The 12,751-nt window shown below is 41.1% G+C and overlaps 1 long non-coding RNA gene across 1 annotated transcript in view; it reads left to right on the top strand.

Annotated features, from left to right (window-relative positions):
• Window positions 1-304: 304 nt before the first annotated feature.
• Window positions 305-12,751, top strand: part of LOC123567941 (uncharacterized) — a 181,654-nt gene continuing 169,207 nt past the window's right edge. Inside the window, exons 1-2 of the long non-coding RNA XR_010580061.1 lie at window positions 305-1,889; window positions 6,943-7,084. This is a non-coding gene — a long non-coding RNA (uncharacterized lncRNA). The remainder of the gene's footprint in view (window positions 1,890-6,942; window positions 7,085-12,751) is intronic.

Raw genomic sequence — 12,751 nt, 5'->3', positions numbered from 1 at the left:
ACTCCACTTGCCAACATCATCTCCACCCTGAGATTGTCATGTCCTTATGTTTACATACTTTGACCTGTCTACCTAAAGTGGCTCATGGCTGAGCCAGCCTCTGTATCCATTTCCCATAACCCCATCCTCTCTGGTCCTGGTTCCATCCCATCAGCTTGTGTGTGTGGATTGGTCCCCGATACTTCCTGCCTCCTTTAGCATTTAGGCTTTTTATGCAGACTCATTGACCTGTGGCAACTCTAGATTTTTCTCTCTAGAAACGTACTGGGCTGGAAAGGGGCGAGTAGATAAGCTTGTTTTGAAGCTGCAGTTGCAGAGTAAGATTGTTGTTTTAGGTTTTGTTTTTAAACTTAGGTCATAGGCTTACTTGGGTTGGATTTTAGGGGAAATTATGTATGCATGTGGGGCCATGGTCACAGGCCAATTAGATATAACTTCCCAGCATCAGTCCTTCACTCAGCAAATTGTTGCTGGTTTTATGTGGGCATTGGGATCTGTGGCTGTCTATCTGAGGTTTGTTGGGTGGTTTTCAAGCAGTGGTTGTCAAGTTTGCAGTGATTCCGTGTGTATTTTCCGTTGCCGTGTACCTCAAACTTAACAGCATCAAATAACACACATTTATTATCTCAGAGTTTCTGTAGTTTTTAGACTTTTAAAATTGCAAAATGATACAAACTCATTATAACAAGTTGAAACATTGAGAAGTTTACAAAGTACAAATGATACATATGTCCTCCTTACTCCCCTCCATTCTGAGTCTCCACAGAAATAACTACTGTCGACTGTTAAGTGTATCCATTCCGATTTTTTTCTATGCTTAGATGAGGACACATTCACACTCATGCACCCACTTTTTTCCCCACTTAAAAAAAAAAAAAAGAAAAAAAACAACAAAACAAGAATGGCTCATACTTAAATTAGGCAGGACTGTTGTTTGCAAGTGATAGAAATGCTGTGTGAAATATCTTAGGCAAAAAGAGGAATTCACTGCCAGAAGAATTTAAATCACAGGACTCTCTCTTTTTTTCTCTGCTTCTGTCAGATCCGCATTGTCCACAAGCTAGACCTGTGGTCACCAGGAGCTGCCTGGCTCACACCCTCAGGCTTCCCCATACAGAGAGCTTGTTCCTCTGCCTTCTTTTCTACATAAAATATTCCCAAGGAGGTCTTCAATTGGCCTCATGTATCATGGGCTGGGCGCAGTGGCTCATGCCTGTAATCCCAGCACTTTGGTAGGCCGAGGCAGGCAGATCACCTGAGGTTGGGGCATCAAGACCATCCTGGCTAATACGGTGAAATGCCATCTCTACTAAAAATACAAAAAATTAGGCGGGTGTGGTGGCATATGCCTGTAATGCCAGCTACTCAGGAGGCTGAGGCAGGAGAATCACTTGAATCCAGGGTGCAAAGGTTGTGGTGAGCTGAGATCGCGCCATTGCAGTCCAGCTTGGGCAATAAGAGTGAAACTCCATCTCAAAAAAAAAAAAAAAAAAAAAAAAAAAAGTACCTTTGCTGCAAGTAACAGAAAACCCAATTAAGAGTGACTTAAACAATAGGGGCTTATTCTTTTCACAGAACAAGATATCTAGAGGTGAGTGGTAGTTATGTGGCTCAGTTGTGCCTGCATTCTGGGCCAGCTTCTCTGAAGCTCTCTAGGTCTTTTCCCTTGGTTGCCACATAGATAAGGCAACTCTAAACACCATGTCCTCACTTGACAATGTCTTTCTTTATTTCTTTTGTTTTCTGAGACAGGGTCTCACTCTGTTGTTCAGGCTGGAGTGCAGTGACACAATCACAGCTCACTACAGCCTCAACTTCCTGGATCAAGTGATCTTCCTGTCTTGGCCTCTCTAGTTGCTGGGACTACAAGTGCACACCACCACGCCCAGGTAATTTAAAATTTTTTTTAGTAGAGACAAGGTCTTGCTATGTTACCCAGGCTGGTCTTGAACTCCTGGGTTCAAGTGATCCTCCCAAAGTGCTGGGATTACAGGCATGAGCTACCAAGCCTGGCCAGTAATGTCTTTCTTAACGTGGCTTCTCTCAAAAGCAAAATCTGAGACAAAAGCTCGTATGCACTGACCTGGGGAGGTGACTGCAGGGCGCAGGAGCAGGGATCAGGGCGGGGAGTGGGGAAAGCAGGGAAAGGGGTGGTTAATAGCAAGGTTCATTACTGAGCTGGACAGTGCCGTGAGTAACTGGTGCTAGATTTTGCTGGGACCTTCTGGGGGGCCTTGTGCAAGGCATCTCAGAACTGTCAACTTGGGGGATCAAAGAAGAAAGCATTTTTCTGTCAATACCCACTCCTCTAACTAAACAACATAAGAAGGAACATAATTTCCACTTAGTGCTTATAAATAAGTAGTATACATAGTTCCTAGCTGCATAGTATTTTGTTATACAAGTGAGCCTATTCTTTTCTTAATGGACATTTAATTCACAGCCCTGGTTTTTATCAAGATGCTATAAACATCAAAAGGGGCATGACTTTGGTGAGGGGATCAATACCAGGGCTGAGGACTCCTATTTTATGCCATTTCAAGACTTTGGCTGGGCAAGGTGGCTAATTCCTATAATCTTAGCATTTTTGGAGGCCAAGGTGGAAGGATCACTTGAGTCCAGGAGTTCAAGACCAGCCTAGGCAACATAGCAAGATCTTGTCTCTAGAAATTATTTAAAACTTAACTGGGTATGGTGGTATGCACCTGTGGTTTCAGCTACTTGGGATGCTGAACTGGGAGGTTGCTTGAGCCTGAGAAATTGAGGCTGCAGTGAGCCGAAATTGTGCTGCCGGACTCTAGCCTAGGCAACAGAGTGAGACCACCATCTCAAAAAAAAAAAAAAAAAAAGACTTTGGCACATTAAAAAAATATTTCATTTTGCTAAAACAATTCTCTCACACTAACCTATTCAGAACAAAAATAGAGAAGAGGTAAAAATAGCTTCTAAGTAGCCAAATAGATGACAGACGGTCATGCATTCCAGATGGAATGGGCAGTCCTGCATGCAGTGTCACTCTGGTTTTGTCTTAAATCTCATACACTTAACTTGTAAGTATCTTGTATCTTTATTAGGATCTCACTTAACCTCATTTTACTTACAAGTTTAACTAGATTGGTATCCCAGTTACTATTTCCACAGCAAAGGAGAAGAGGAAGGAAGCTGTTAAAGGAAGTCACACTGACAAAACCAAAATTTAAAAAGTGACCACTGACAGTCACAGAGGAGGCAAAAACAAAACAAAATAAAACAACAAAAAAACCTTTTAAAAATGACATAAATATGCAAAGAAGATTGGCATTCTATCTACTCTACAGAACCGTAAAAATCTCTGAGGTTCACAGCCAGAAAGAATGGTTAAAATTGCACTCAGAGTACTCTTCAGGAGGCAAGGAAATGAATAATTTATTCCATGCTATTATATCTTTGCATGCAGTATTGACTCAGTATGATTATTCTTTTTCTGTAATATGTTTTAGAGAGATTTCCTAATAAGTAGATTTAAAATGATGAAAAAGTTGGTTCTTGCTTGAACCCAGAAGGCGGAGGTTGCACTGAGCTGAGATTGCTCCATTGCACTCCAGCCTGGGCAACAAGAGTGAAACTCTGTCTCAAAAAAAAAAAAAAAATGTTGATTCTGAAAGCTCTGGGGAACTTCACTTTCCAAACAACCATTTTCCATGGAGTTTTAGCCAAGAAATTTCCTCCAGCAAGACAGAAGGGGAATGGCTTCTCTGCCCCTCTGCACAAGGGGGCGATGTCTACCAGCCTCTTCCTCTAATTTAGGCCAGTGGTGCCGCCTTGGGAGTGCACTTTGACAGTCACCTTCAGTCCTTGCATGGTGATGGCTTCAATTGGGGAGGCAAATGTGGAGTCTTTCATCTGCCTTCCTAGAAATTTTTGGACATTTTAGAGGTGAACTAGAATGCAAAGGGTAAGAAAATTATCCTTTTTCAGGAAGAAAGGAATTTGGGAACTTTTTCTACAAAAACTATAAATAACACACGTGCCATTCATGCCTTGTTTAGTTTGTTTTATTATTAGTAAACAGTAATATCCCAGCAGTGACATCAGCTAACCAGAATATTTGTGTGTGTATGTGTGTGTGCACTCATGTGTGTGCAAGTGCTTGAATTTAGCTAATAGTGTGGGATAGATCCTTTTTTAGGCCTTGTTCTAGAATCTTGTAGTCCATGCGCCAATCCTGATATCTCTAGTGTTATTACTGTTATTAACTCTATCACTACATTGTGTCTGTCCATTCACTGTCTTTTCTTCTATTTGTCCTTTTTCTTCGTCTTACATGCTGTGATAGATACAATAATGACCCCCCAAAAGGTGTCCTTGTCCTCACAACCAGAACCTGTAAATGTTATGTTACACAGCAAGGGGAATTAAGGTTGCAGATAGAATTAAAATTATTTATAGCTGGCCTTAAAATAAGAAGATTATCCCGAGTCCTTAAGTGGATAAGGTAGAGGCAAAAGAGTTAGAAACAGAGAAATAGCATTGTGAGAAAAAACTGCTACCAATAATTTTGAAGATGGAACAAGGTCCCAAGCCAAGGAATGTGGCAACTGCTAGATGCTGGAAAAGGCAGGAAAACAGATCTCCTCTAGAAGCTCTAGGAAAGAACGCAGCTCTGCTGACACCATGGGTTTAGCTCAGTGAGACCTATTTAGAACTAACCTCTAGAACTGTAAGACAACATATTTGTATTGTTTTAAGCCACTGAGTTTGTGGTAATTTGTTATACCAGCAATAGGAAACTAATACACATGCTCATAAATTGCATTTAAGAAGTATTTGCTGACCGGGTGCGGTGGCTTATGCCTGTAATTCCAGTACTTTGGGAGGTTAAAGCGGGTGGATCGCCTGAGGTCAGGAGTTCGAGACTAGCCTGGCCAACATGGTGAAACCCCATCTCTACTAAAAATACAAAAATTAGCTGGGCGTGGTGGTGGGTGCCTGTAATCCCAGCTACCTGGGAGGCTGAAGCAGGAGAATTGCTTGAACCCGGGAGGCGGAGGTTACAGTGAGCTGAGATCACACCACTGCACTCTAGCCTGGGCGACAGAGTGAGGCTACGTCTCGGAGGAAAAAAAAAAAAAAAAAAAAAAGACATTATTTGCCACTGGATGCAGTGGCTGATGTCTGTAATCACAGCCCTTTGGGAGGCTGAGGCTGGTGGATCACTTAAGGTCAGGAGTTCGAGACCAGCCTGGCCAACATGGTGAAACCCCCGTCTCTACTAAAAATTACATAATAATTAGCTGGCGTCGTGACACATGCCTGTACTCCCAGCTACTCGGGAGGCTGAGACACTAGAATCCGTTTGAAACCATGAGGTGAGGGTTGCAGTGAGCTGGGATCATGCCACCGCACTCCAGGCTGGTCGACAGTGAGTTTCTATCTCAAAAAAAAAAAAAAAAGAAAGAAAGAAAAAAGAAAAAAGTATTTACTTTGTGCTTAACATTGTACATGGGGGAAAATACAAAAGTAAAGTAAATGTTGTGACACTTTCTCACAAGCCATTGATATTTCAGAAGATGAAATGGCATTTTATTTCTTATCCCATTAGCTATCATGTGATGCTCATAGTTGCCTAGGTAATTACTAATTCATCTAGTCATCTACATTTATTGACTGTTTTTTCTGTGCCGGGCATTGTGCATACAAAGATAAACAAGATATAATGAACAAGATATAGCTACTTAATATAAACCAAGAAAATTCTTCATATCCACTACCACCCAGTCAGCTTTTCCTGCAGTCTGTTCCCAATCACCCAAGTCCTTAAACTCCAAATCTACAAAATAGAGCTGAGGTTTTCAACTAGTGGTGTATGTGAGTGTCATTGCTATGGTGGGCATTATGTGGCAGATAAAAATACAATACCTGGATCTGTGAAAGTAAAATTGTGAAATGTTCAGAATGAAATCACAGTGAAAGTAGTATATATTAAAACTGTGGAAAGCAATCAAAGCGGTATCTACATAAATATGGAGCCACTCTTTTTTGTTGTTAATTTATTATTGTGTCATACCATAATCAAACAATGTGATATCACCCATATGAAATCAAACATTTTTTAACTTGTTGAGATTTCTTTTGTGGCTTGTTTTTTTTCCTAAATTTTTCTCACTCTCTAAAGCAAGGTAAAGAATTACCTAAGGAGCTTTTACAAAAAGATCTGTAGCAGTAGTCTGCCAGAAATAAAATCTCAACAAGTTAAAAAATGTTTGATTTCATATAGGTGGTATGTTGTGTGATTATGATGTAATACAATAATAAATTAACAACAAAAGTGAGTGGCTGCATATCTATACATTTGGAAACTAACAAAGCACATCTATATATAATTCTCTGGATAAAGAGATAGTCAAAATAAAATTGTGAAATGTTCAGAATGAAACCACAATGAAAGTAGTATATATCAAAACTGTGGAAAGCAGCCAAAGAGGTATTCAGAAGGAAATTTATAGGCTTGATCTTTTATTAGAAGATGAGAAAGATTCAAAATAAAGTACTCAACTCAGGATAGAAAAGGAACAAAAATAAATCCCAAAGAGTAAATGAATTTACAGCAGATTAAAGATAAAAGCAAAATTAATGAAGCAAAACAACCTTCATAGAATTGGTTAATAAAACCAAAAGTTTGTTTCTTGAAAAAGATGAAAAAAGCAAACAAACTTTGGTTGTGATAAACATACAGTATTAGCATTAGTAGTAGTAGTAGTAGTAAGGAAGCATGTATATAATGCTCTATGGCAGAGACATTCTTTACCCACCAGAGGTATGTGTGCATCCATACCTTTCCAGGCACTCTTGGTTGAGTTCGATGCTGGTGATTGAGCTACAAGAGGAGTGACATGTGCCATATCTGAACCAAACCATTTACAAGCCTGTGTGCAATCCTTCAGCTCCTGTCTTTCTCTGCAGCTGTGATCTGGAAAGCCATGTGCTTAGACAGTGAAGCCATTGGATGGATGCCTCCTGGTTTACTGAGTTCCCAAAGAGGGGACAGATGCTCGGGAGTTGCCCAATTGCCATAGCACTTGTGTGAGCAAGAAATTCAACTTTGGTAAGTCTCTGGCTTTTTTTTTTTTTTTTAATTTTTTTGTGAGATGCAGTCTTGCTTTGTCGCCCAGGCTGGAGTGCAATGGCATGATCTCGGCTCACTGCAACCTCCGCCTCACAGGTTTAAGTGATTCTCCTGCCTCAGCCTTCTGAGGAGCTGGGACTACAGGCATGTGCCACCATCTCAGGCTAATTTTTGTATTTTTAGTAGAGTCGGGGTTTCACCATGTTGCCAGGCTGGTCTGAAACTCCTGGCCTCAAGTGATCCACTTTAGGACGCCTCAGCCTCCCAAAGTGCTGAGATTATAGGCGTGAGACACCCCACTGGCCCTCACTGGCTCACCTTTGAATGTAGCATAGCCTCTCTTATCCTGATTAATTCATGTTTTGTAAAATGTGTTCTTTGAGAGTACCTCTCAGTTATTAGATAAATACCTGTAACTTACCAATTTAATTTTAAAGTTAAAGTGTAGGAAGAGAGTAGAAAAGGAAAGATAAGCCGAGCTCTTCCAAGTTCATTATTTTTCCTGTTTGTTGACAGACAAACATACTGAAGTCCTAATCAGTTACAAAGACCTAATAGGCCACATTATGTGCATCCACAAATACATATATACCTCCAAGTCTGTAGGAAAAAAAAGAGTGTCCAGCCACCTCCGGTATTGTTTTCTGTTTAAAACTTTTTTTTTTTTTTTTTTTTTTTTTTTTTGAGACGGAGTCTCGCTCTGTCGCCCAGGCTGGAGTGCAGTGGCCGGATCTCAGCTCACTGCAAGCTCCGCCTCCCGGGTTTGGGCCATTCTCCTGTCTCAGCCTCCTGAGTAGCTGGGACTACAGGCGCCCGCCACCTCGCCCGGCTAGTTTTTTGTATTTTTTAGTAGAGACGGGGTTTCACCGTGTTAGCCAGGATGGTCTCGATCTCCTGACCTTGTGATCCGCCCGTCTCGGCCTCCCAAAGTGCTGGGATTACAGGCTTGAGCCACCGCGCCCGGCCATAACATTTTTTCTTAATTTGTTAATTCACTGTCACTTTAGAAAGATGGTAAGATGAAGCATCAGCTCTTTTTTTAATCTCTTCAATAAACTATCATTGTGCTTTATCACAATTCACTCATTACAGCATATTTCCATCAAAATGAGAGAATGAAAATAAAACAAAACCAATGTCTGTGCATTAAATTACCTGTAACTGAATTTGACCTGATTCTGATGCTAATTCTCATATTAAGAATGCAATAGAGCAAGCCACTTATTAACATTTATTGAAATGCTAGTTCTATGATATTCACACAGGCGTGTTTTAAAGTGTTAGTCATATTTCTAAAATTTACAAAATATTGAAGCATGCAGTGGTTAAATGCAGACTCAGCTTGCCTGAGTTCATATCCCAAGTCCATCACCTTAATAGGTAGGTGACCTTGCCTATGATTTAACCTGTTTGAGCCTCAGTTTTCTCTTATGTAAAACTGGAATAACAATAATAACTACCTCAAGAGGTTATGATGGGTATTACAAGTGTTACCGTATGTAAACTGCTCAATTAACATTGTTGTGGCTGTTGTTGGTGATGATAATGATGTTCGAGATTAAACAGGTTTGAGGGTGGTCCCAGAGCTGTCACTGGTGAGTAGCTTTGCCTCTATCTGTGTGTCTTTGAGCAACTTACCCTCACTCATCTTCAGTTTTCTTGTGTACAAATGCAAATAATTATAGTTATTTGATAGACTTCCAGAGAGATTAGAGTATTACAAATAGTGGTAGTGCAGAAATGAGTATACAAAGCCCTTAATAAAAACAATTATTATGAAAACTGATCATTGGTAAACTACTATTTACCTATATAGCACAAGTATCCAAAATAATATTTTTGTTACCGTGCTCTTCCACTTCTTCCTGTGCCTTCAACATTGCTATTATCATCTCCTGAACTACAGGTCGAATTCTAATACCAAGAATTCGAATATATTACCTAATATTCTTTTGTGTTTGTATTTTTAATGCCTAGATTTCATGAGATTTCATATCTAGAAACTTGAAAATCTTTTTGTTGTTGTTATACAGATTTTACTTGCCCATGTTGGATTTGACTCAGAGTCTACATGTTTGCTTTTTCTTTTTCCTCTTTTCTTCCTCCTCCCCTCACTCGATCCTTCTGATCCTCCTTCCATTGCTTCCTTCATCTCTTCCTTCTTTATAATTAGGTATGCCTCCAAACTGTGCTCCAGGAAACTCTCCATGGTCTAAAGGACTAGTTCTGTTTTGTGGAAGAGCAGTTTTGAGAATGTAGCACCTTTTTTTGGCTTTCAAATGCCCATCTAAGTGATTACCTATCTACTCTGCCACACAGAGGCTACCATTGTTCCAGTTATTGCTTTCACTCTCAGTTTTGCCTAAACTTCACATTCTCCAAATGCACTAAATATTAATTTCAGGTTGCAATCATTTGATCATTTTAAACTCATGCTTCTTTCTTAAATGCTACTGTAAACTTACTAGCTCCAGATTCCTATTGATTACTGATTTGAAGTCCTTAAAGAGAATGCCAAACAATTAAAATTCGATGTAGCCTGACAAAAATACCACAAGAATATAAAGTTATTCCAGGGAAAGCAAACCATTTCTTCCTTGAATTCTTTTTTTTTTTTTTTTTTGAGACGGAGTCTCACTCTGTCCCCCTTGCTGGAGTGCAGTGGCCGGATCTCAGCTCACTGCAAGCTCCGCCTCCCAGGTTCAGGCCATTCTCCTGCCTCAGCCTCCCGAGTAGCTGGGACTACAGGCGCCCGCCACCTCGCCCGGCTAGTTTTTTTGTATTTTTTAGTAGAGACGGGGTTTCACTGTGTTAGCCAGGATGGTCTCGATCTCCTGACCTCGTGATCCACCCGTCTCGACCTCCCAAAGTGCTGGGATTACAGGCTTGAGCCACCGCGCCCGGCCTTCTTCCTTGAATTCTAGGGCTATATCCATTTGTTTGTTTGGCACCAAGTTGCAGGGGAAATGGAATTATCTAGATTGTCTTCAGTAAAGAGGATTCTTACTTTCTGAAAATGTCAAAGCACGTGGACTGTTTTAGGACTTGAGTATATTATTCATATTTTATTTCTAAATAAGAAAACATACCAATGAATATTAACAGCGATTGTGTGGAACTTATTATCTCTTCTCTGAAGAGAGGAGGATGATTGTGAGGTTTGGGGATGTTAGGAAGAGAATTACCTCTCCAGGCATGCTTGGCAAGGCTCTTAGATGAGGAAGTGTGGGAGAAGGGACTACCATGAACTTGACAGATTTGTGGTCAACCTCCTTGGCTCTTCTGGGGAGTAGGGGCACATTTTTGCATATTCATTTTGAGGGGGCAAGATGACATCATGGTAAGAGAACAGGCTCTGGAGGCAAACATAGCTGGCTTGAAAAGCCAGCTCTGTTATTTGCTAGTGGCTTGAGCTTGTATAAATAACTTTGCCACACTTTGGTTCCTTCATCTGTTAAATAGGGACAGTAATGACACCTTCCCTCCTCCAGGGCTGTTGTGAGGACTGAGTGACAGAATGCATGGAAAGCATTTAGCACAGTTCCAGGCACATGGTAAGCTCAGCAAATGTCTAGTATTGTTATGGTTGTATTAACATTATTGTTATTTTACTATTATTGAATTCTAGAATTTAATAATTCAGTTTAGTTATGGAATGAGAGTTTTTTTCTCCTCTAATCCATCATGTGATCCTTGATTTCAACATCTGGCTTTACAATTAGAAGGGCTTATTTCTTCTCATGCATTTTTAAAATGTTTGCTGAAATATTTTAAGAGTAAATCTTCTTATTCTCTTCCTCGCCACCCTTTCTCTTGTCCATTTAAAGCATTAAAACTGCTTGTTTAATGAGGCTCTTACTATATGCCATATAGACATCAGAACAAAGTGGTCACTTGCTCCTGCTATTGGAGATACGGATTTGGACACAGTGGAGCCCTGTTGGATGGGACAGTGTTCTAGGACTCTCAGGGGCTTGGCTGCTTGGGTTTGAAGGACTTGGTGCTCTCATTCTCACTAGGGGTGATTTCCTTTTTGGAGCCTGGGGGTTATTATGGGGCTGTTTTGGTCTGGTGTCTGGGGACATCTCTAGATATCTGTGTTGGATTCTGGGAAGCTTTTCCTCCTTGGTTAATGAGGCTGCTGTATGTGAGAGGAGCATATCTCAATCCCTCCCTGGCCTTTGTCAGCTGCATGGATGCTGGGAGAAGTGAATGTCAGCCTCTGGCTGAAACTGAGAAGCGACAAGGGAACAGAAGCCTGCCAACAGACAGGCGCAAGGTCAGCACTGAGACTGCAGGGCTGAAATCACAATGTGTGCCTGGGATCCTGTTGGCTTAAATGATCGGTGATTGCTTCCTCACTTCAATGATGTTTTTGAATATATCTTTTATTTACAGAGTGCTTTCATGTACATCAACTTGCATAATCTTTACAAGAGTCCAGTCACAGGGGCAGGGGAGGTCTCGCCCTCATTTTATGGAGAAGAAAATGGAGGCTTTTTTCAATAAATTTTCCTAATATGTGTCAACCCATTTTCTAACTCTAGGTCCCACTGTTTAGAGTGTTTTCTTGGCTGAGCTGACCTTATTTCTAGGTAAAGACCATGGCTTGAGGCCCCGTGGGACAACCTGCAGGCACCAGATAACTTCTGCTTTCCTGCATGATTTTCTGAGATTCCATCATTTTAACCAATTATTCCTCTGCTTTAGCCAGTACCTCTCTAAGTTCTCTCTTAAAAATGCAAAGAATCCCTAGGAGGAGTAGGTAAGTCATCAATGGTAAGTCAGTTTGTCACATTAAATACACTCTTGACAGCCCGCTGAGATCAGGGCAGTTATGGATGGAAATAATGATGGCAGATGGGGAGAGGAACCTCTGGAGTTTGATGCACTGTCTGAGAAGGGCAGGCTGAGGGGGGTCCATTGGTTTTCTATTGCTGTGTAACAAATTACTACACTCTTAGTGGCTTAAAATGACATCCATTTATTATCGTACAGTTTCTGTGGGCTTGCCTTATCTGGGTCCTCTGCTCAGGGTCTCACAAGGCTGAGATTAAAATGCTGGCTGGGCTGCATTCCTTTTAGGAACTTGGGATCCTCTTCCAGGCTCACATGGTTGTTGGCAGAATTCAGTTCCTTTGGGTTGTAGGACTGAGGCCCACATCTCCTAGAGGCCACCTGTAATTCCCTGCCATGCAGCCTTCTCCATAGGCAGTTCACACCATAGCCATTTGCTTTTTCAGTCTCTAAGATGGAGTGTTATATGGTGTGATGTAATCGTGCGAGTGGCATTTTGAGGTTTCACCTGAAAATCTCAATCTTTAGTCAAAGCTGGGTGCACATTCTCATGGGAAACAGCTGGTAGGAGCTGAGTAGTGGCTGCCACCTTGGGAAGGGAAGGATTCTTGGTTTTCCAAAGTCTCTGCCTTCCGCTGGTGCTGCTTGTGCCTGCTACCCAGCCTGCTTCAATCATTGGCTGTGCCCATTTGTCTGTTGGTGGCATTTGAGTTTATGACAGGGGATTATAATCTTGAAGGAACCTGAAGAAGTGTAGGACTCCAGGAAATGGAATAAAAATGCTCTGATTGAGGAGGGGAGTGGGCAGAGGTAAATATGGATTCACACCCTCCCATTTGTCTCATTTCA

Source organism: Macaca fascicularis, chromosome 12 (genome assembly GCF_037993035.2).
Source record: "Macaca fascicularis isolate 582-1 chromosome 12, T2T-MFA8v1.1".
Classification (NCBI taxonomy): domain Eukaryota; kingdom Metazoa; phylum Chordata; class Mammalia; order Primates; family Cercopithecidae; genus Macaca; species Macaca fascicularis.
The sequence above is the reverse complement of the archived record's forward strand: the minus strand, read 5'-3'. Positions and strand labels throughout refer to the sequence as shown.